Raw genomic sequence first — 25,997 nt, forward strand, 5'->3', positions numbered from 1 at the left:
AACCTCAGGGTTCAACTAACTTGACTGTACAAGCTCTTAAATAATTTATGACATTCTCCGAACACCCTGAATTGTTTATGTGCCTTATATCCTGCTTGCGGCTGTTCATTACTCTCCAATATGAACAGGAATATCATAACGTGGTAATTACAATGTACAGTTCACTAGTATAAAATCCCAGTTACCATGACGCCTCCCTGGTAAATACCCTGTTCAGATTCACCACTGCGCTGAACTCCAGAACACAAACAGGCCATTCAGCCCCAGGTGCCTGTACCAGTGTTTCTGCCCCTCCGAAGCCCCCTCTCACCCTCCTCCGTCTCACCCGCTCTGAACATCCTTCTATTGCTTCCTCCCTCATCTAGGTATTTAACTGCTTCAGAAAGCACCGATGATACTTGCCTCAACCGCTCCCTGTGGCCGCAAGTGCCGCATTCTATCCACGGCCTCCTTCTGCACTGAATGTTCTATGTCCTAAATGTCACACACTGAAGCAGAGAATGATGAGTACAGAGCTGCCACGGCGCAGAAGGAGGCCATTTGGAGTCCAAACGAGCAACGCACCCAGCGCCAATCGCCCGCCTTGTTCTGCGCCCCGCACATCCTCCCCAGCTGACGTTACCACTGGACAGGTCAGATCCCAGCGTTGAACCTGGCTTGAAAGATCCTGGGCGGGTTTCTCCGTTATGCCGACGTCCGGGGGGTTTCCTGATGGTGTGGGGCTGCCCCACAATGGGAAACCCCATTGACCAGCCGGCGTTACGGAGAATCCCGCTGGCCGGTCGGGGCAGAAATGTGGCGCGGCGGGGCGGACAATCCAGCCCCCTAACTTTAATTCTTGAGAAACCGTGGAGGAAAGTTACTGAATAAATTCACAGGAGTCTGCTGATGAACTTCACCACAAAGAATGAAATCTTTATTGAACAAGAAAAAATGAATTATATTACGCCAGACAAAGATATTTCAATATAAACACAAGAATATGATTGAAATCACCTATTACTTTCACCCTAGCAATTTTGCTACCGACGCAGACAAATTAAGAAAGATAAAATGATTTACAATATCTATCTTCTCACAGTCCGGGTAGTTAAGAGACACATATGAATCAACACATGAATTTTGGTCACATACATCGCGCTCCAAAATAAATGACAAGGTTTCAGTCTCACCTTCCGAGATTCCTTTCCCCCGGACTCCGAGTACATTCAAGCTCCACATTCCAAGCACTTTCGGAAATTGGGCCATGCCCAGCAGAACACCACTGCTCCGGTAAGGAGTCACCAATCTTCAGCCACTTGCTTGGATCTTCAGGGCTTGCCTCTCGCCCGCTTCGCTTGAGGTCTGCTCACCGCGGGAGGCTACTTCTCTGCTGCTCCCTCTCAACTTTCACTCAGCAGGATCTGTTTCCAATCTCTGTCCTTAGCCCTTGCCTGGGACTTTCCTCCGGGATCTCTTTCTATCCCACTCCCTGGTTTGGGACCTTCTCCCTGCCCCCCCCCCCCCCCGCATCCTTTCTCCTTGGAACATACTTTCTGCAGTGGTGCTCCAGATCAGGTCACACGACCCGCAGTTTTGCAACTTTTCACTTCATTGCTTCTTTCTCTGATGGGTAGGTGTACAGGGCCTGAGCACGGACTTCCCGCAGCCCAAAGACGGCAAAAACACTGACTGCGCATGTGCGGCCATTTCCCACCGGGTACACTGTGCAGAGGGATCGTGACCCACAGGCAATTGGCGTTCTCAGCCTCCGACTTCACTTCAGTTTCTGGTCAATGGTGAGCCCCCAGTATGTTGATCGAGAGGGATCCAGCGATGGTAATGCGATTGATTATCAAGGGGAAGCAGTTAAATCCTCTCTTGTCTTGGGTAAAGCGGTTTCTTCTGAATTTCCTTTTGAATTTTTTGATGACTGACATATTTATGGGCCCCATAATATGATAGTCTACCCTATCAAACCTATTAACCTTAAAGCCCTCTGTCAGCTGTTAGGGTACCGGACCAGACCCCAACATTGGTTAGGATACCAAGTAAGAACTCCAAACAATTGTTTTTAACTTGTAAAACTGCGAAGAAAGGACACCACTCCAGGACTCTGGCGGTAGATATCCTTTATGTTAAAATAAAGTTTAATTTAAACACAGAATTAACCATATTAACATCAAAGAAAATAGCTTTATAATTATAAGTTAAACAGTTCTTAAACACAAGGAAAAGCTTAAACTTATCTATACCTGCTACTAACTCCAATTAAACAACCCAATACAGTTTGAATGCCACTTATAAATAAAGTTAACACACAGATTACTTGCTAATGTTGTGTGGAGACTTTTGGAGTGAGCGATTCAGTACACTGCTCAACCGAGCAGCATTTGGCAAAAGTGCTGTTCATCTTAAAATCCTTCAATCTTGTCAGACTCAAATTGTACCGTAGCAACTGCAGATCTGCAGACAGACCTGGCTCTTCCCATTAATTACATAACCTGGATCCCACTAAGATGTCACACGACTTGCTTGGCAAGGACTAAATACAAACCCCCTAATTATCTAATCTCCAGGGAATCTCCAGCAATCATAACAATATCCCATTAGCCCTCTATATGGAAACAAGAAAATGGTTAGAATGAATCATGACCTCGCCTTTTACGACTTCTTAATCACAGCTTTAGAAGGCACACTGCCAGAATACTTTAACCTAGGTTCTTTAATAATAATACTCCAACAAATATATATTTTAACCCAGGCTTTTAATAACATTACTGCCACAAATATAAAACATAATACATAACAATTTTTACAGTTATCACATAGCCCTCTTTTTTTTCCAGAGGAAAGAACTCCAGTTGGTAGCAAAGTTTCTCACTATTTCCTTGGTTAGTCAGGGATAATCAACCACACACTCTTCGCGGGCCCGGGAGCTTGCCAATCCTGCCTACGTGGGTGACACATGGAAAGAGTGAAGGAAGCTCGGGCACGATTTGTGTATGTCCAGGCAACATTCTGCTCTCAACCAGCACCAGTAATAACACAATCAGCGGGATTCTCCATTAGCGGGATTCATTAGCGGCAGCTTACCCACACCTGCGGGTTTCCCGACGGTGTGAGGTGGCCACAATGGGAGACCCCATTGGCTGGCTCCGGGAGCGGAGAACCCCGCAGCCGGCGGGGGCATGCCTCGCCGGAAAACCGGGCCGGCGGGATGGGGATTCCCGCCCCATAGTTACAATGGTCATCACTGTGAGATTTTGCTGCCTCGTTTGCTTACGTAACAGTGACTGTGCTTCAAACGTCTTCATAAGGTTCCTTTCATCACCTGAGGAATTCTAAACCCAACTAAGTCTGGTTTTTAATACTTAACGCAAGTCGACAAGTTTAAAGAGCTAGATAATCTATCTGATAATGATATAAAGTCAGATATACAGAGATGCAAAATATTGATAGACGATCAGGCTGCTGGAGAATATATAGGTGATAAGAATCTTCAGTTACTTCAATCGATTGGCGACGTCGGGAATTGTTTCCCTTGGAGAAGAGAAGGTTGAGAGCAGATTTGATGGAGGTGCTCAAAGTCAAGAGGAGTCTGGACCAGGGCAGCACGGTGGCACAGTGGTTAGCACTGCTGCCTCACGGCGCCAAGGTCTCAGGTTCGATCCTGGATCTGGGTCACTGTCCGTGTGGAGTTTGCACATTCTCCCCGTGTTTGCGTGGGTTTCGCCCCCACAACCCAAAGATGTGCAGGGTAGATGGACTGGCCACACTAAATTGCCCCTTAATTGGAAAATATGCACACTCTTCTGGACCAAATCAATCGGGAGAAATTGTTCCCACTGGTGGAAGGATTAAGAACGAGACGGCATAGATTTAAGGACATTGATGAAAGAAGTGGTAGAGACATGGGGGGGGGGGGTTCTGCGAAAACCGGCGGTGCGGGCAACTCCGGCGTGAACCACTCCGGCGTCGGGCCGCCCCGAAGGTGTGGAAGCCAGAGTGGTTTGCGCCGTGCCGGCTGGCGCGGAAGGGGCTTGGCGCCATGCCAACCGGCGGCAAAGGGCCTCCGCCGGCCGGCGCATGGGCGGGAACGCCAACGTGTGCTGCCGTCATCCCAGCACATGCACAGGGGGGTTCATTTCCGCGTCGGCCATCGCGGACAGTTACAGCGGGCGATGCGGAGGAATAGGGTGCCCCCACGGCACAGGCCCGCCCGCGGATCGGTGGGGCCCCGATCGCGGGCCAGGCCACCGTGGGTGCACCTCCCAGGGCCAGATCCCCCCGCGCTCCCCCGAGGACCTCGGAGGCCGCCCGCGCAGCCAGGACCTGCCGGTAAGTACCTGTTGTAATTCACGGCGGTGGGACTGCCCGAAAACGGGCGGCCACTCGGCCCATCGCGGGCTGGAGAATCGCTGGGGGGCGGAGGGGGGGGGGCGCTGCCAGCGGTCGCCGACCGGCACGGCGCGATTCCCGCCCCCGCCAAATCCCCGGTGCAGGAGATTTCGGCAGAGGCGGAGGCGGGATTCACGCCCTCCCCACCCCCGGCATGGGGTCGGAGAATCCCGCCCCTTAAGAGAAACGTTCATACAGAGCGAATGTCTGGGATGAGGGTCCGGTGGAGGCAAGTTTCAATTGGGTTATTGAGGAATGTGACCCTCCTCGTAGCGAGCCTCTGTTCCTCGTTTAGTGAACAGAAATGTAACTGTGCGGGTTCCTGAGTAGGTCATGGTGAAGTTCCCACTCGCACCGATGGGTTGTTCATACTGGTCAGGTCCACTGGTTACCCTCTGGCCCCGTGCATCCCTCCGCAGAAAGGAGGTTGTCAATCTCCGAGTCATGAGGAAGCCTTTTTCCCTAAGTCGCAAATCATAAGATCCCCCGTGTTTCCAACTTGCAGGGTCACTCGCATCGAATCATCTTTGTGCTCAGAAAAGGTTTTTAAAAATAAATTTCATTGCATATTTAATAGAAATGAGATACTGAACATTGTACAAAAAAAATCAATGGTCATAAAGAAATGTTAGCGAGGTGAATGAGATAGGTGCAGTGAATGGAGTGATACGGAGGCAGCAAATGGGAGTGCTCCCACGTTTCATACCTGGTCCACTCCGATCGCAGAGATACAGGGCGGGATTCTCCGACACCCCCCCCCCCCCCCCCCCGGGGCGGGTCGGAGAATCCCTGGGGCCGGCGCGAATCCTGCCCCGCGCTCCAACGCCGGCTGCCGTATCATCCGGCGCCGTTTTTTGGGTGGCGGCGGGATTCCCACCATGCCATTCAGGGGCCGTTGGCAGCGGACCCCCCCCCCCCACAGTGATTCTCCGGACCCCGATGGGCCGAGCAGCCGTCCATTTTTGGTCAGTCCCGCCGGCGTGAATCACTCACCTCACGCAGTGGCGGGACCTGGCAGGTGAGTATGCGGGGGCGGTCCTCGGGGGGGGGGATCTGACCCCGGGGGGACCCCCACAGTGGCTTGGCCCGTGATCGGGGCCCACCGATCTGCGGGTGGGCTTGTTCCGTGGGGGCACTTCTTTCTTCCGCTCCAGCCCTTGCTGCCCCGGGGGCCGGCGCGGTGAAGAGAACCAACCCCCCGCACATGCGGCAAAATACGCCGGCCGGTACGCGCAAGCGCGGAATCATGCCGTCCCTTCGGCGCCGGGTGGAGTGGCGCCAGCCCCTTCGGCGTCCACCCAACCCCAGATAATGCGGAGAATTCCGCACTTTCGGGGGCTGTTGACGCCGGAGTGGTTGGCCCCGGTTTTCCCGCTGGCGTGGGGACTTAGTCCCCAGAAGGGAGAATCCCGCCCACAGCCACGTCGAGAGGGTAAGAGCCCACAGTAGCACAGACCCCTTAAAGCAGCTGCTTGTGACCACATACGTGCACCTGTCTATGTGCCCTGGAGTGTGTGCGTGTGCCCTGTGACCTGATCAAACGACACATTGAGTAGCGTTACCGTGGAGATATTTGAGTACTGGGGACAGGACAGAGCAGAACCGTAAGGCCGATTCCTGCAATCGATCTTGAAAGGGGAGTCTAGAATAAGGGCCTGGTACATATCGGTTTAATGTGGGTCTGATTTCAGTACCACTCACGCATTGATATGAGAGCACATCACCCACACCCGGGGTCTGCCTCGTGCTGGACTGAGCTATGTGTGTCAGCAAGCATGGAAACAGGCTCCTCGCTTAACTGTGTATTTGTAAATAGTTCTGAAGGTTGATGGAGACTTCCAGTATGACTGCAAAGACTTTTCAGACCGACCGATCTGTGCCCAACATGAAGTTTGGGGAAATTTGCAACTTGCAGCCTGCAATGCAGAGTGCAGAGATGGGAAACATAAATCCAGCATTTCTCCTTTCAAAAAGAGGGATCAACACATCCAGTTAATTTAATGGAGCCAAAATCCTCGGAATTATTTCAGAAACAACGGGCAGGACTTTCCTGTCCCCTCTGCGCCGTGTTTTGCAGTGACGGGGGTTGCCTGCCATGCGCTGACGGTGAGATCTTCCGGTCCTGCCATTGTCAACGGGGTTTCCTGTTACTCGTGCCTTCTGGTGCCGGGGATCCTGCATGCGGTCACCACCGGCAGCGAGCGGAAGATCGCACCGGCAGGAATAACAGGAAAGTCTCACCCAATGGGGAAACGGTCGATCTTTGCTCGATAACGCTCCTGCGAAGCCTCCCTGGGAAGTTTTGCTACAATAAAGCACCTTGTTGTAGTAAGGATAAAGTAAGAGGGACCGAATGGCCTTCCTCCTGTGCAATTCTGATCAGAGTGGAGGACAGGACTGGGTAAGGGCTGTCCTCCTCGGATTGCACTAACCACCCAACACTCACAGTCCAGGATTACGCACAAAGCCCCGGAAGCCACTTGGGTGAGAGTCGGAACGTCTTCGACCAAGAACAGTTGGAAGGGGGAAAATAGGTGGAAAAAACTTAGTTTCTTTGAGACTTTGAAACTTTTTGTGCTGTTTTATTCCAGAGACACAGGGAAAAAAAACCCACAGACTAAATAAACCAATAGATATTACTTCATTCTTGACAAAGCCCTAAATAACTCTTCAGTGAAGTAAAAATCAATGTTTAATTTATCACGCATCATCGGTCAAGTTGATGTGAATTGTTTATTTTTTTCTTTTGAGTGCTTTGGCGGTGTTAGACTGCTTTGAGTATTTCAGATAGACTCTGCTGCAATACACAGTTACACAGTTACAACTTGCATTTATATAGCACCTATTGCATGGTAAAACTATCTCAACGCGCTTGACTAGATTATCAAATAGATTTGGACACTGAGGCGATATTAAGATAGTTGGCCAAACAAGCTGTATCGAAGAGAAAGGGGGGCTGGAAAACCAGAAACCCAGACCCCCAACACCCACCCCCCCAACACCCAAACGCCCAACACCCACATCCCCAACACCCACACGCCCAACACCCACATCCCCAACACCCACACCCCCAACACCCACCTCCCCAACACCCACACCCCCAACACACACCCCCCAACACCGACACCACCCAACACCCACACCCCTCCAACACCCACCACCCAACACATCCCCAACACCCACCCCCCCAACACCCACATCCCCAACACCCGCACCCCCAACACCCACACCCCCAACACCCACATCCCCAACACCCACATCCCCAACACCCACATCCCCAACACCCACATCCCCAACACCCACATCCCCAACACCCACACACCCAACACCCACACCACCAACACCCACACGCCAAACCCCCAAATCCCCAACATCCGCACCCCCAACACCCACCCGCCCAACACCCACACGCCCAACACCCACATCCCCAACACCCACACGCCCAACACCCACATCCCCAACACCCACACCCCCAACACCCACATCCCCAACACCCACATCCCCAACACCCACATCCCCAACACCCACACACCCAACACCCACACCACCAACACCCACACGCCAAACCCCCAAATCCCCAACATCCGCACCCCCAACACCCACCCGCCCAACACCCACACGCCCAACACCCACATCCCCAACACCTACACGCCCAACACCCACATCCCCAACACCCACATCCCCAACACCCACACGCCCAACACCCACATCCCCAACACCCACACCCCCAACACCCACACGCCCAACAGCCACACGCCCAACACCCACATCCCCAACACCCACACGCCCAACACCCACACGCCCAACAGCCACACCCCCAAAACCCACACCCCCAACACCCACACCCCCAACACCCACACCCCCAACACACACGTCCCCAACACCCACACCCCCAACAGCCACACCCCAAACACCCACATCCCCAAAACCCACACCCCCAACACCCATTTCCCCAACACACACATCCCCAACACCCGCACCCCAACACCCACCCCACAACACCCACCACCCAACACCCACCCAGACCCCCAACACCCCCAAATCCCACCCAGACCCCCAACACCCCCAATACCCACACCCCCACACCCATCCACACCCCCAACACCCACACGCCCAACACCCACACCCCCAACACCCACCTCCCCAACACCCACACCCCCAACACCCACACCCCCAACACCCACCCCCCAACACCCACATCCCCAACACCCACACCCCCAACACACCCCCCCAACACCGACACCACCCAACACCCACACCCCCCCAACACCCACCACCCAACACATCCCCAACACCCACCCCCCCAACACCCACGCGCCCAACACCCACCCCCCCAACACCCACATCCCCAACACCCGCACCCCCAACACCCACATCCCCAACACCCAACCCCCAACACCCACACCCCCAACACACACATCCCCCAACACCCACACCCCCAACACCCGCACCCCTAAAACCCGCACCCCCAAAACCCGCACCCCCAAAACCCGCACCCCCAACACCCGCAGCCCCAACACCCACATCCCCAACACACACCCAGACCCCAACACCCCCAAAACCCACCCAGACCCCCAACACCCCAATACACACACCCCAACACCCACCCACACCCCCAACACCCACCCACACCCCCAACACCCACACCCCCAACACACACCCGCCCAACACCCACCCCCCCAACACCCACCTCCCCAACACCCAAGCAGACCCCCAACACCCCCAATACCCACCCAGACCCCCAACATCCCCAACACCCTCACGCCCAACACCCACACCCCCAACAGCCACACCCCCCAACACCCACACCCCCCAACACCAACACCCCCAACACCCACACCCCCAACACGAACATCTCATAACACCGACACACCCAACACCCACCCCCCAAACACCCACACCCCGAATACCCACACACCCAACACCCACACCCCCCCAAACCCCCACCTCCCCAACACCCCCAACACCCACACCCCCAACACCCACATCCCCAACACCCACACCCCCAACACCCAGACCCCCAACATGCACACCCCCAACACCCACACCCCCAACACCCACACCCCCAACACCCACACCCCCAACACCCACACCCACACCACGAACAGCCCCCACACCCCCAACACCCACACCCCCAACCCACCCACCACAACACCCGCACCCCCAACACCCACACCCCCAACATCCACTCCCCCAAGACCCACACCCCCAACACACACACCCCCAACACCCACACTCCTAACACCCACAGCCCCAACACCCTCACCCCCAACACCCACACCCCCAACACCCACAAACCTACAACATCCGCGCCCCCAACACCCACAACCCCAACATCCACTCCCCCAAGACCCACACCCCCATGACCCACACCCCCAACCCACACACACCCAACACCCACACACGCAACACCCAGACCCCCAACACCCACTCTCCCAAGACCCACACCCCCAATACACACACGACCAACACTCACACCCCCAACACCCACACCCCCAACACCCACACCACCAACACCCACACCCCCAAAACCCACACACATACAACACCCGCACCCCCAATACCCACACCCCCAACATCCACTCCCCCAAGACCCACACCCCCAACACTCACACCCCCAACATCCACTCCCCCAAGACCCACACCCCCAACACCCACACGACCAACACCCACACCCCCAACACCCACCCCCCCCACCCCTAACACCCACAACCCCAGCACTCACACCCCCAACACCCACCTAGACCCCCAACCCCCACCCCCCAACACCCACACCCCAACACCCACACCCCCAACACCCACACCCCCAACACCTACGCCCCCAATAACCACATTCCCAACACCAACACCCCCAACACCCACACCCCCAACACACTCAACACCCACACCTCCAACACCGAACCCCCAACACCCACTCTCCCAACACCCACATCCCCAACACCCATACCCCCAACACCCACATCCCCAACACCCACATCCCCAACACCCACACCCCCAACACCCACACGCCCAACACCCACACCCCCAACAACCACCCCCCAACACCCACATCCCCAACACCCGCACCCCCAACACCCACACCCACAACACCCACACCCCCAACACCCACACCCCCAACACCCACACCCCCAACACCCACACCCCCCAACACCCACACCCCCCCAACACCCACACCACCCAACACCCACCCCCAACACATCCCCAACACCCACCCCCCCAACACCCACATCCCCAACACCCAACCCCCCAACACCCACATCCCCAACACCCGCACCCTCAACACCCACACCCCCAACACCCACACCACCCAACACCCACCCCCAACACATCCCCAACACCCACCCCCCCAACACCCACATCCCCAACACCCGCACCCCCAACACCCGCACCCCCAACACCCGCACCCCCAACACCCACACCCCCAACACCCACACACCCCAACACCCACACACCCCAACACCCACACCACCCAACACCCACACCCCCAACACCCACACCCCCCAACACCCACACCCCCCCAACACCCACACCACCCAACACCCACCCCCAACACATCCCCAACACCCACCCCCCCAACACCCACATCCCCAACACCCGCACCCCCAACACCCGCACCCCCAACACCCGCACCCCCAACACCCACACCCCCAACACCCACACACCCCAACACCCACACACCCCAACACCCACACCCCCAACACCCACACCCCCAACACCCACACCCCCCAACACCCACACCCCCCCAACACCCACACCACCCAACACCCACACCACCCAACACCCACCCCCAACACATCCCCAACACCCACCCCCCCAACACCCACATCCCCAACACCCACCCCCCCAACACCCACATCCCCAACACCCGCACCCTCAACACCCACACCCCCAACACCCACACCACCCAACACCCACCCCCAACACATCCCCAACACCCACCCCCCAACACCCACATCCCCAACACCCGCACCCCCAACACCCGCACCCCCAACACCCGCACCCCCAACACCCACACCCCCAACACCCACACCCCCCAACACCCACACCCCCCCAACACCCACACCACCCAACACCCACCCCAACACATCCCCAACACCCACCCCCCCAACACCCGCACCCCCAACATCCACATCCCCAACACCCACACCCCCAACACCCACACCCCCAACACCCACATCCCCAACACCCACCCCCCCAACACCCACCCCCCAACACCCACACGCCAAACACCCACACCCCCAACACCCACCCCCCCAACACCCACACCCCCAACACCCACATCCCCAAAACCCGCACCCCCAACACACGCACCCCCAACACACGCACCCCCAACACCCACACCCCCCCAACACCCACACCCCCAACACCCACCCCCCAACACCCACACCCCCAACACCCACACCCCCAACACCTGCACCCCCAACACCCACAGCCCCAACACACACACCGCCCGAACCCCGCCCAATACCCACCCACCCCAACACCCACATCCCCAACACCCACATCCCCAACACCTACCCCTCCAACACCCGCACACCCAACACCCGCACCCCCAACACCCGCACCCCCAACACCCGCACCCCCAACACCCGCATCCCGAACACCCGCACCCCCAACACCCACCCCCCCAACACCCACCCCCCCAACACCCACCCAGACCCCCAACACCCCCAAGACCCACCCAGACCCCCAACGCCCCCAATACCCACACCCCCAACACCCACCCACACCCCCAACACCCACACCCCCAACACCCACCCCCCCAACACCCACATCCCCAACACCCGCACCCCCAACACCCACACACCCAACACCCACCCCCCCAACACCCACATCCCCAACACCCGCACCCCCAACACCCACACCCCCAACACCCACCCCCCAACACCCACCCCCCAACACCCACACCCCAACACCCACACGCCCAACACCCACACCCCCAAAACCCGCACCCCCAAAACCCGCACCCCCAACACCCACCCCCCAACACCCACATCCCCAACACCCACATCTCCAACACTCAGCCCCCAACACCCACACCTCCAACACCCACACGCCCAACACCCACACCCCCAACACCCACCCCCCAACACCCACACCCCCAACACCCACATCCCCAACACCAGCACCCCCAAAACAAGCACCCCCAAAACAAGCACCCCCAAAACCCGCACCCCCAACACCCGCAGCCCCAACACCCACCCCCAACACCCACCCCCCCAACACACACCCAGACACCCAACACCCCCAAAACCCACCCAGACCCCCAATACACACACCCCAACACCCACCCACACCCCAACACCCACACCCCCAACACCCACCCGCCCAACACCCACCCTCCCAACACCCACCTCCCCAACACCCACGCAGACCCCCAACACCCCCAACACCCACCCACAACCCCAACACCCACACGCTCAACACCCACACCCCCAACACCCACACCCCCCAACACCCACACCCCCCAACACCCACACCCCCTAACACGCACCCCCCCCAACACCCACATCTCCAACACCCGCACCCTTAACACCCACCCAGACCCCCAACACCCGCACGCCCAACACCCACACCCCCAACACCCACACCCCCAACAGCCACACCCCCAACACGAACAGCCCCCACATCCCCAACACCCACACCCCCAACACCCCCAACACCCACACCCCCAACCCACCCACCCCAACACCCGCACCCCCAACACCCACACCCCCAACATCCACTCCCCCTAAACCCATCCCCCAACATCCACTCCCCCAAGAACCACACCCCCATGACCCACACCCCCAGCGCCCACACACCCAACACCCACACACACAACACCCACACCCCCAACACCCACTCCCCCAAGACCCACACCCCCAATACCCACACGACCAACACCCACACCCCGAAAACCCACACCCCCAACACCCACACCCCCAAGACCCACACACCTACAACACCCGCACCCCCAACACCCACACCCCCAACATCCACTCCCCCAAGACCCACACCCCCAACACCCACACCCCCAACACCTACTCCCCCAAGACCCACACCCCCAACACCCATACCCCCAACACCCACATCCCCAACACCCACATCCCCAACACCCACATCCCCAACACCCACACCCCCAACACCCACACGCCCAACACCCACACCCCCAACAACCACCCCCCAACACCCACATCCCCAACACCCGCACCCCCAACACCCACACCCACAACACCCACACCCCCAACACCCACACCCCCAACACCCACACCCCCAACACCCACACCCCCCAACACCCACACCCCCCCAACACCCACACCACCCAACACCCACCCCCAACACATCCCCAACACCCACCCCCCCAACACCCACATCCCCAACACCCACCCCCCCAACACCCACATCCCCAACACCCGCACCCTCAACACCCACACCCCCAACACCCACACCACCCAACACCCACCCCCAACACATTCCCAACACCCACCCCCCCAACACCCACATCCCCAACACCCGCACCCCCAACACCCGCACCCCCAACACCCGCACCCCCAACACCCACACCCCCATCACCCACACCCCCCAACACCCACACCCCCCCAACACCCACACCACCCAACACCCACCCCAACACATCCCCAACACCCACCCCCCCAACACCCACATCCCCAACACCCGCACCCCCAACATCCACATCCCCAACACCCACACCCCCAACACCCACACCCCCAACACCCACACCCCCAACACCCACCCCCCCAACACCTACCCCCCCAACACCCACCCCCCCAACACCCACCCCCCAACACCCACACGCCCAACACCCACACCCCCAACACCCACCCCCCCAACACCCACACCCCCAACACCCACATCCCCAAAACCCGCACCCCCAACACACGCACCCCCAACACACGCACCCCCAACACCCACACCCCCCCCAACACCCACACCCCCAACACCCACCCCCCAACACCCACACCCCCAACACCCACACCCCCAACACCTGCACCCCCAACACCCACAGCCCCAACATACACACTCCCCGAACCCCGCCCAATACCCACCCACCCCAACACCCACATCCCCAACACCCACATCCCCAACACCTACCCCTCCAACACCCGCACACCCAACACCCGCACCCCCAACACCCGCACCCCCAACACGCGCACCCCCAACACCCGCACCCCCAACACCCGCATCCCTAACACCCGCACCCCCAACACCCACCCCCCCAATACCCACCCCCCCAACACCCACCCAGACCCCCAACACCCCCAAGACCCACCCAGACCTCCAACACCCCCAATACCCACACCCCCAACACCCACCCACACAACCAACACACACACACCCAACACCCACCCCCCCAACACCCGCATCCCCAACACCCACACCCCCAACACCCACCCCCCAACACCCACCCCCCAACACCCACACGCCCAACACCCACACCCCCAAAACCCGCACCCCCAAAACCCGCATCCCCAACACCCACCCCCCAACACCCACATCCCCAACACCCACATCTCCAACACCCAGCCCCCAACACCCACACCCCCAACACCCACACGCCCAACACCCACACCCCCAACACCCACCCCCCAACACCCACACCCCCAACACCCACATCCCCAACACCAGCACCCCCAAAACCCGCACCCCCAAAACAAGCACCCCCAAAACCCGCACCCCCAACACCCGCAGCCCCAACACCCACCCCCAACACCCACCCCCAACACCAACCCCCCCAACACACACCCAGACCCCCAACACCACCAAAACCCACCCAGACCCCCAATACACACACCCCAACACCCACCCACACCCCCAACACCCCCAACACCCACACCCCCAACACCCACCCGCCCAACACCCACCCTCCCAACACCCACCTCCCCAACACCCACGCAGACCCCCAACACCCCCAACACCCACCCACAACCCCAACACCCACACGCTCAGCACCCACACCCCCAACACCCACACCCCCCAACACCCACACCCCCCAACACCCACACCCCCTAACACGCACCCCCCCAACACCCACATCCCCAACACCCGCACCCTTAACACCCACCCAGACCCCCAACACCCGCACGCCCAACACCCACACCCCCAACACACACACCCCCAACAGCCACACCCCCAACACGAACAGCCCCCACATCCCCAACACCCACACCCCCAACACCCCCAACACCCACACCCCCAACCCACCCACCCCAACACCCGCACCCCCAACACCCACACCCCCAACATCCACTCCCCCTAGACCCACACCCCCAACACCCACACACCCATCACCCACACCCCAACACCCACACCCCCAACACCCACTCCCCCAAGACACACCCCCACAACACCCACGCACCCAACACCCACAACCCCAACACCCACCCCCCCAACACCCAGAACCCCAATACCCACACTCCTAACACCCACAGCCCCAACATCCTCACCCCCAACACCCACACCCCCAACACCCACAAACCTACAACATCCGCGCCCCCAACACCCACAACCCCAACATCCACTCCCCCAACACGAACAGCCCCCACATCCCCAACACCCACACCCCCAACACCCCCAACACCCACACCCCCAACCCACCCACCCCAACACCCGCACCCCCAACACCCACACCCCCAACATCCACTCCCCCTAAACCCATCCCCCAACATCCACTCCCCCAAGAACCACACCCCCATGACCCACACCCCCAGCGCCCACACACCCAACACCCACACACACAACACCCACACCCCCAACACCCACTCCCCCAAGACCCACACCCCCAATACCCACACGACCAACACCCACACCCCGAACACCCACACCCCCAACACCCACACCCCCAAGACCCACACACCTACAACACCCGCACCCCCAACACCCACACCCCCAACATCCACTCCCCCAAGACCCACACCCCCAACACCCACACCCCTAACACCTACTCCCCCAAGACCCACACCCCCAACACCCATACCCCCAACACCCACATCCCCAACACCCACATCCCCAACACCCACACCCCCAACACCCACACGCCCAACACCCACACCCCCAACAACCACCCCCCAACACCCACATCCCCAACACCCGCACCCCCAACACCCACACCCACAACACCCACACCCCCAACACCCACACCCCCAACACCCACACCCCCAACACCCACACCCCCCAACACCCACACCCCCCCAACACCCACACCACCCAACACCCACCCCCAACACATCCCCAACACCCACCCCCCCAACACCCACATCCCCAACACCCACCCCCCCAACACCCACATCCCCAACACCCGCACCCTCAACACCCACACCCCCAACACCCACACCACCCAACACCCACCCCCAACACATCCCCAACACCCACCCCCCCAACACCCACATCCCCAACACCCGCACCCCCAACACCCACACCCCCAACACCCACACCCCCCAACACCCACACCCCCCCAACACCCACACCACCCAACACCCACCCCAACACATCCCCAACACCCACCCCCCCAACACCCACATCCCCAACACCCGCACCCCCAACATCCACATCCCCAACACCCACACCCCCAACACCCACACCCCCAACACCCACACCCCCAACACCCACCCCCCCAACACCCACCCCCCCAACACCCACCCCCCAACACCCACACCCCCAACACCCACCCCCCCAACACCCACACCCCCAACACCCACATCCCCAACACCCACATCCCCAAAACCCGCACCCCCAACACACGCACCCGCAACACACGCACCCCCAACACCCACACCCCCCCCAACACCCACACCCCCAACACCCACCCCCCAACACCCACACCCCCAACACCCACACCCCCAACACCTGCACCCCCAACACCCACAGCCCCAACACACACACCGCCCGAACCCCGCCCAATACCCACCCACCCCAACACCCACATCCCCAACACCCACATCCCCAACACCTACCCCTCCAACACCCGCACACCCAACACCCGCACCCCCAACACCCGCACCCCCAACACGCGCACCCCCAACACCCGCACCCCCAACACCCGCATCCCTAACACCCGCACCCCCAACACCCACCCCCCCAACACCCACCCCCCCAACACCCACCCCCCCAACACCCACCCAGACCCACCCAGACCCCCAACACCCCCAATACCCACACCCCCAACACCCACCCACACCCCCAACACCCACCCACACCCCCAACACCCACACACCCAACACCCACCCCCCCAACACCCACCCCCCCAACACCCGCATCCCCAACACCCACACCCCCAACACCCACCCCCAACACCCACCCCCCAACACCCACCCCCCAACACCCACCCCCCAACACCCACACCCCCAAAACCCGCACCCCCAAAACCCGCATCCCCAACACCCACCCCCCAACACCCACATCCCCAACACCCACATCTCCAACACCCAGCCCCCAACACCCACACCCCCAACACCCACACGCCCAACACCCACACCCCCAACACCCACCCCCCAACACCCACACCCCAACACCCACATCCCCAACACCAGCACCCCCAAAACCCGCACCCCCAAAACAAGCACCCCCAAAACCCGCACCCCCAACACCCGCAGCCCCAACACCCACCCCCAACACCCACCCCCCCAACACACACCCAGACCCCCAACACCCCCAAAACCCACCCAGACCCCCAATACACACACCCCAACACCCACCCACACCCCCAACACCCACACCCCCAACACCCACCCGCCCAACACCCACCCTCCCAACACCCACCTCCCCAACACCCACGCAGACCCCCAACACCCCCAACACCCACCCACAACCCCAACACCCACACGCTCAGCACCCACACCCCCAACACCCACACCCCCCAACACCCACACCCCCCAACACCCACACCCCCTAACACGCACCCCCCCAACACCCACATCCCCAACACCCGCACCCTTAACACCCACCCAGACCCCCAACACCCGCACGCCCAACACCCACACCCCCAACACCCACACCCCCAACAGCCACACCCCCAACACGAACAGCCCCCACATCCCCAACACCCACACCCCCAACACCCCCAACACCCACACCCCCAACCCACCCACCCCAACACCCGCACCCCCAACACCCACACCCCCAACATCCACTCCCCCTAGACCCACACCCCCAACACCCACACACCCATCACCCACACCCCAACACCCACACCCCCAACACCCACACCCCCAACACCCACTCCCCCAAGACACACCCCCCCAACACCCACGCACCCAACACCCACAACCCCAACACCCACCCCCCCAACACCCAGAACCCCAATACCCACACTCCTAACACCCACAGCCCCAACATCCTCACCCCCAACACCCACACCCCCAACACCCACAAACCTACAACATCCGCGCCCCCAACACCCACAACCCCAACATCCACTCCCCCAAGAACCACACCCCCATGACCCACACCCCCAACGCCCACACACCCAACACCCACACACACAACACCCACACCCCCAACACCCACTCCCCCAAGACCCACACCCCCAATACCCACACGACCAACACCCACACCCCGAACACCCACACCCCCAACACCCACACCCCCAAGACCCACACACCTACAACACCCGCACCCCCAACACCCACACCCCCAACATCCACTCCCCCAAGACCCACACCCCCAACACCCACACCCCCAACACCTACTCCCCCAAGACCCACACCCCCAACACTCACACGACCAACACCCACACCCCCAACACCCACACCCCCACCCCTAACACCCACAACCCCAGCACTCACACCCCCAACACCCACCCAGACCCCCAACCCCCAACACCCACACCCCAACACCCACACCCCCAACACCCACACCCCCAACACCAACACCCCCAACACCCACACCCCCAACACACTCAACACCCACACCCCCAACACCGAACCCCCAACACCCACACCCCCAACACGCACACACCCAACACCCACACCCCCAACACCCACCCCCCAACACCCACCCCCCAACACCCACACACCCAACACCGACACACCCAACACCCACATCCCCAATATCCACACCTCCAACACCCACAGCCCCAACACCCACAGCCCCAACACCCACAGCCCCAACACCCACACCCCCAACACCCACACCCCCAACACCCACACCCCCAACACCCACCCCCAACACCCACCCCCAACACCCACATACCCAACACCCACACACCCAACGCCCACATCCCCAATATCCACACCTCCAACACCCACCCCCCCAACACCCCCAACACCCACACACCCAATACCCACATCCCCAACACCCCCAACACCCACACCCCCAACAACAACACACCCAACACCCACAACCCCAACACCCACCCCCCCAACACCCAGACCCCCAATACCCACACTCCTAACACCCACAGCCCCCACACCCTCACCCCCAACACCCACACCCCCAACACCCACAAACCAACAACATCCGCACCCCCAACACCCACAACCCCAACATCCACTCCCCCAAGACCGATACCCCCATGACCCACACCCCCAACACCCACACACACAACACCCACACACCCAACACCCACACACCCAACACCCACTCCCCCAAGACCCACACCTCGAACACCAACACCCCCAACACCGACATCCCCAACACCGACACCCCCAACACCCACACCCCCAACACAAACACCCCCAACACACACACACCCAACACTCACGCCCCCAACACCCACCCACCAACACCCCCAACACCCACACCCCCGACACCCACTCCCCAACACCCACACCCCCAACACCCACAACCCCAACACCTACATCCCCAACACCCACACCCCCAACACCCAACACCCACACCCACAACACCCACACACCCCAACACCCACACCCCAACACCCACACCCCCAATACCCGCACCCCCAACACCCGCACCCCCAACACCCACAACACCCACACCCGCAACACACACACCTCCAACACCCACACCTCCAACACCCACACCCCCAACACCCACACCCCCAACACCCTCACCCCCAACACCCACCCAGACCCCCAACACCCACACCCCCAACACCCACACCCCCAACACCCACACCCCCAACACCCCCCCCCCGCAACACCCATACCCCCAATATCCACCCCCCCCAACACTCACACCCCCAACAGCCACACCCCCAACACCCCAAATACCCACACACCCCAACACCCAGCATGGTAGCATGGTGGTTAGCACAATTGCTTCACAGCTCCAGGGTCCCAGGTTCGATTCCAGCTTGGGTCACTGTCTGTGCGGCATCTGCACATCCTCCCCGTGTGTGCGTGGGTTTCCTCCGGGTGCTCCAGTTTCCTCCCACAGTCTGAAGATGTGCAGGTTAGGTGGATTGGCCATGATAAATTGCCCTTAATGTCCAAAATTGCCCTTGGTGTTGGGTGGGGTTACTGGGTTATGGGGATAGGGTAGACGTGTTGACCTTGGGTAGGGTGCTCTTTCCAAGAGCCGGTGCAGACTCGATGGGCCGAATGGCCTCCTTCTGCATTGTAAATTCTATGATAATATACTCCAACACCCACAAACCCCCAACATCCACACCCCCAACACCCAGACCCCCAACACCCACACCCCCAACACCCACACCCCCAACACCCACACCCCTACACCCACACCCCCAACACCCACATCCCCAACATCCACATCCCCAACACCCCCCAACATCCACACCCCAAACACCCACACCCACATCCCCAACACACACACCCCCCAACACCCCCAATACCCACACCCCAACACCCCCAAAACCCACACCCCCCAACACCCCCAACACCCACACCCCCAACACGCCCACACCCCCAACACACCCACACCCCCAACACCCACACCCCCCCAACACACCCACACCCCCAACACCCACACCCCCCCAACACCCACACCCCCCCAACACCCACACCCCCAACACCCAGACACCCAACAACCACCCCCTCCAACACCCCCAACACCCACACTCCCAACACCCCCCCAACACCCACCCCCCCAACACCCCCCCCAAAACCCACACCACCCACACCCCCAACACCCGAACCCCAACACCCAGACCCCCAACACCCCCCCCAGCACCCATATCCCCAACACCCACACCCCCAGGGGGGAGGGGGGGGTTGGGTTGGGGTGGGTGGGTGGAGGGGGGTGGGCGGGCGGGGTGGAGGTGGGGTTCCTCAGGGGGGTGGTCAGGTGGGGCGTGGAGTGGGGGATGGAGGGGGGGCTGGATGGGGGGGTCACCCTGCGAGCCTTCTCTCATTGCGTAATCTCCTAGCCACTTATCCCCTCCACCCCATATTCGGGGAGCAGAAAGAAAGTGTTAAAGACCGTTATGTAACAAAGTCCTACGTTAGTCAAAGGGCAGGCAGGAGGAGAGAGGGAGGAGGGTTCAACAGAAAACATTCTCAGTAGATGGAACTAATTCTGCATCTATCATTGCAAATTCCAGAATTCTTTGCGTGTTTTGCCCTCAGGCTCTTACGCTCCATTGCACCAAATATTGAAAAAATGTCTAACTGATAGGAGCTCATTGAATGGGAATGTTTTGCTCTTGAACACATTATGTTTCATGATTAGATTGCCCTCAGTGGGGGTGTATTGTGGTTGGCTTAATCCTCAATCTTATCTGTGAATCCCAGTGTGATCTTAACCCCATCTTTATGTCTTTTAAAGTGTAACTTTTGTTTTGCAATGGACTTCCAGTGAATGCGCAGTCTTCATATTTGTTCCTGCGGCTGATAACAAAATCTAGTGATGCTAAACGATTGCTTTGAGTTCCTATCTTAAACAACCTGCATTTATATAGAGCCCTTCACAACTTCAGGATGTTTCAAAAGGCTATAAACCCCGAGGAAAGACTTCTTGAAGTGCAGTCACGTTCGTAATGAAGGAAAGACAAATTTGTGCACAGGAAGCTCCCACAAACAGCCGTACCATGTGGACCAGGTGGTCTCAGGACACTGGACCAACTCCCGTGGACTTCAGAATGACCTTCATCTGAAAGGTCAAATGGGGCCCTAGGGTTGATTTACCATCGGGGACCAGGCGGAACGGTACTTGAGGGGAGGGGGTCTCCCAGAGAGTTATAGACCCGCTAGGTGGTTGCCCTCTAGGCAGGGTGGCATCCTGGAATTGCTGGTGCCACCTGAGCACCTTGGCGCTGCCAGCCTGGTACCCTGGCAGTGTCACCTGGGAGCCAGCCTGGCACTGCCGATCATGAGAGATTTAAAAATGGCGCCCCGATTGCCTCCTGTAGAGGAGTTCTGGCAAGCGTGGCTCCTCTGTGCAGGAAACAGGACTAAGTGCGGCCTCGGCAGGGCGTGGCGTCCCCCGCTGAGGGCCTGGATTGCAACAGAGTCCCGTTAGATAGCGCGGTGTTACCTGGCGCTGCGTGCGCCGGGAAACACCCAGCTAAACGTCCGCGACACGAGACTCTGGTGCAATTCCTTCAGCCCGTGCCCATAATCAATAACTGATAATCTACAGCTGTCTGTGGTGGAGAATTGCAAAGAATCACCTCAGAATTAGAACATAAGCCAGTCAGGGTGGTGTCAGGAAAGCATTTCGTCACAGAAAGGGTGCTGGAAATTTGGTACCCTCTCCCCAAAAAAACGTTGTTGAGGTTAGAGGGCTAGTTGAGAGACACGGAACCAAGGTGCTCAGCAGAGTGAGGATACAGGGTTACATGGTGTAACTGAATGGCACAACTGGTTGAGAGTTCTGCTTGGAGGAGGGATTGGGAATGTCACAGGAAGGGAACTTCTTTAATCCTCAATCTCGGGAGGGGAGGTGGGGGTGCGGCGAAGGTGGGGGGGTGGGGGGGGGTGCATCAGAAGACTGGTACAGAAGAGTAAGCTGAGGTGATAGGTTGTTGATGAATCAGACACACTAACTGAGTTGAGTTGACGACAGCCGAGACTGAACTTTTCTCTGTAAGACTGAATCCACATCAGATGACATTTGTGAAGGACCTTATCTCCGTGTGAAGGAGAGGCGCTGCATTGTGCTGGGTTGCTTGCCAAGAACATAAGCATAAAAAATAAAACCTTCTGACAAAAAAAAACAACTTTGGACTTGACAAAACGATCCTCCAGCTAAGAATGGTGTTGATCTATTGGTGATTGATGGTAGAGGAGTGATTGCAGATAAATGGTCTTTGAAATTACCTTCTCCTCAGTCGGCTTTCGATTCTTAATGGATTTATGTTTTTCTATTTTCTAATTTCAGCTATTTGTTGCTGAGAAAACATTGTCACTTGGTGCATTTAATACGATAATGTGCATTGTGCATGGGACAATGTGTTATTGAGTAACTGGCAAATGATTCTGGGAGCCTGACACTAAGGTGGTGAATTTGGAGGGTGCAATGTGCTCAATCAGTGTTTGGTAGATTTTCATCCTGACCTGAGCTTCCAGCCATGTATCCTCGCCATTGCTAACACTCCTTATTTCTATGTCCCTAATATCTTGTCCAACTCCTCCTTGTGTCAACTCATCTGCTCCTGAAGGACATCCATGGCTTTGTAACTTCTTGGCTTCTATGTTCCAATGCAGTCCCAGCCTCCAACCCACTAGCCTCCTTAAATTCGCCACACTCTATCCCCGTAACCCCACCGAACCATTTTTGGACATCAAGGGCAATTTATAATGGCCAATCCATCCAGCTAACCTGCACATCTTTGGGCTGTGGGAGGAAACCGGAGCACCCGGAGGAAACCCATGCAGACACGGAGAGAACATGCAGACTCCACACAGACAGCCGGGAATTGAACCTGAGACCCTGGAGCTGTGAAGCAACTGTGCTAACCACTATGCTACCGTGCTGCCCACTTTTTTCAAATCTTCTAAACTCCAGCAGACACAAGCTTAGCCTCTCTTTTCTCATGAGTCAACCCATCCATTCCAGGCACTTTTCTCGTAAACCTTCTCTGAACTGCTTCCAATACATTTACATCTTCCCTTAAGTAAGGAGACCAATACTGAACACAGTACTCCAGATTTGGTGTCAACAATGCTCTATATAATTGAAGCCTAGCTTCCCAATTTTGTATTCAATTCCCCTCACAGTAAATTAGAATTTTTCCAAGTATTCTGCCTGTAATGTCTTGAATAGTGGAGCACACTCGAGGGACTTAATGCCTACTCCCGTGCCTATTCCTTATGGTCTTTTGATCCAGCTGGATATTGTGATGGATTTCCATGATAGCATGCATTTCTCATGTACGTATTTTCCTCAGAAAATGATCCGGAATGTCATAACATATCACGAATGAACCAATTAAAATGGGTTCTTGCGCCTGCGTAAGAACACTGTCGCGGTGAGGAGAGGCAAGCAGCACCGAGAACGAATGCGTCAGCCAGGAAATTGGGCAGCAAGTTAGGATCCACCAATATACTCTTCCGAATAGCAACACAGTCACGGTGGGCCAAATGGCTTCCTTCTGTAATGTAGGTTTTGTGCATAACCTGTGAATTAAACAAACGAGTCTGGAGAATTACCTTCAATCAGTGGCTTTTTTTTTCAAGGCCGATAGTCGTGCATCCCCTTTAGATGTACATTATTGGCCTTGTTCCTACAGTGTTTGATTTGAGGTGCGTATGGCACCGTGGGCGTACATTCACCGCATAGACTTCAGCGGTTCGGGAAGGTGCTCACCACCACCTTCTCAAGAAGAATTGGGATATGCAGAGAATGCCAGTTTTGCTGGCAATGTCCATACTCTGAGAATAAATAACTGAAAAAGCTCTCCGCTGCGTTCAATGGTTCAGTTGTTCTGTGTTTGATTATGTCAACCTGTTTACGATTGACGCTCACTGTGCTTGATTGGCTAAGCCTGGGTGTGGATTCAGAGAAAAGTAAAAGGAGCAGTAGAAAGAACCGGAAGCTAGAGCTGAAGCGTGGAGCAGACATTTTAAAACACTGTAAATAGAATCTGTTGCGCACAGAGGCCTAAATCTTCCGGTCCTGCCTGCCGCGGGAATCGTCCCGGGTGGGGCAGAGAGTTCGACGGACAAGCAAAGGTCAGTTGACCTCAGGCGGGAATTTCCGGTCTCAGGTTGGGCAGACCCTGAAACTCCTGCCCGGAGGAGCTAGTGTCATCTATACAGAGCTCTGAGATATGAAATCGGCAACGGCCCTCCTGAGTGCGTTTAATGACAAATTGTGAACAGGTTAGCGTACTGCTGGACCAAGAGATGTGAAGCTGGCCTGAGATTGCCGAACTTTATTGACACAGAATTCAGATAGCCAGCAGACAGGCAGGAATGTATACTCATCTCATCAGTTTGGAGGTCCAAGAGGTGTAAGAACCCCGAGCTGTCCCACTGAGTTCCAGTTCGACTGTAAATGGCTTAATTGCTTTGACCAGAGAGGGGAAAAAAAAAAATCTTTGAAAAATGCAATGGAGCTCAAACCAACATATCATAATGAGGGACAAGTGGTTCTGGCGCGTTATGTGGTAAATTAGCACAGTAGTGAGTTAGCCTTGATGCCAGCCCATAAATCAATACGGCATTCCAGTCTTTTGCCATAATGGTGAGTATCTCTGCAGAACCATGACAGATAATTACAATATCAAATCCTCAGAAGAGCTAAGTTTGTTTAAC

General features: G+C 57.9%; 1 protein-coding gene and 1 long non-coding RNA gene across 11 annotated transcripts in view; both read left to right on the plus strand.

Moving 5' to 3' along the window:
- The window catches only part of nrxn3a (neurexin 3a), a 2,368,971-nt gene that overhangs the window by 1,956,747 nt on the left and 386,227 nt on the right, over nucleotides 1–25,997 (plus strand). The gene's annotated exons all lie outside the window — the stretch shown is intronic.
- Nucleotides 1,618–24,886, plus strand: LOC140407931 (uncharacterized). The gene is made up of 2 exons (XR_011939902.1): nucleotides 1,618–1,818; nucleotides 24,629–24,886. It is a non-coding gene; the product is annotated as an uncharacterized lncRNA (long non-coding RNA).

This window comes from Scyliorhinus torazame, chromosome 2 (genome assembly GCF_047496885.1).
Source record: "Scyliorhinus torazame isolate Kashiwa2021f chromosome 2, sScyTor2.1, whole genome shotgun sequence".
Lineage (NCBI taxonomy): Eukaryota > Metazoa > Chordata > Chondrichthyes > Carcharhiniformes > Scyliorhinidae > Scyliorhinus > Scyliorhinus torazame.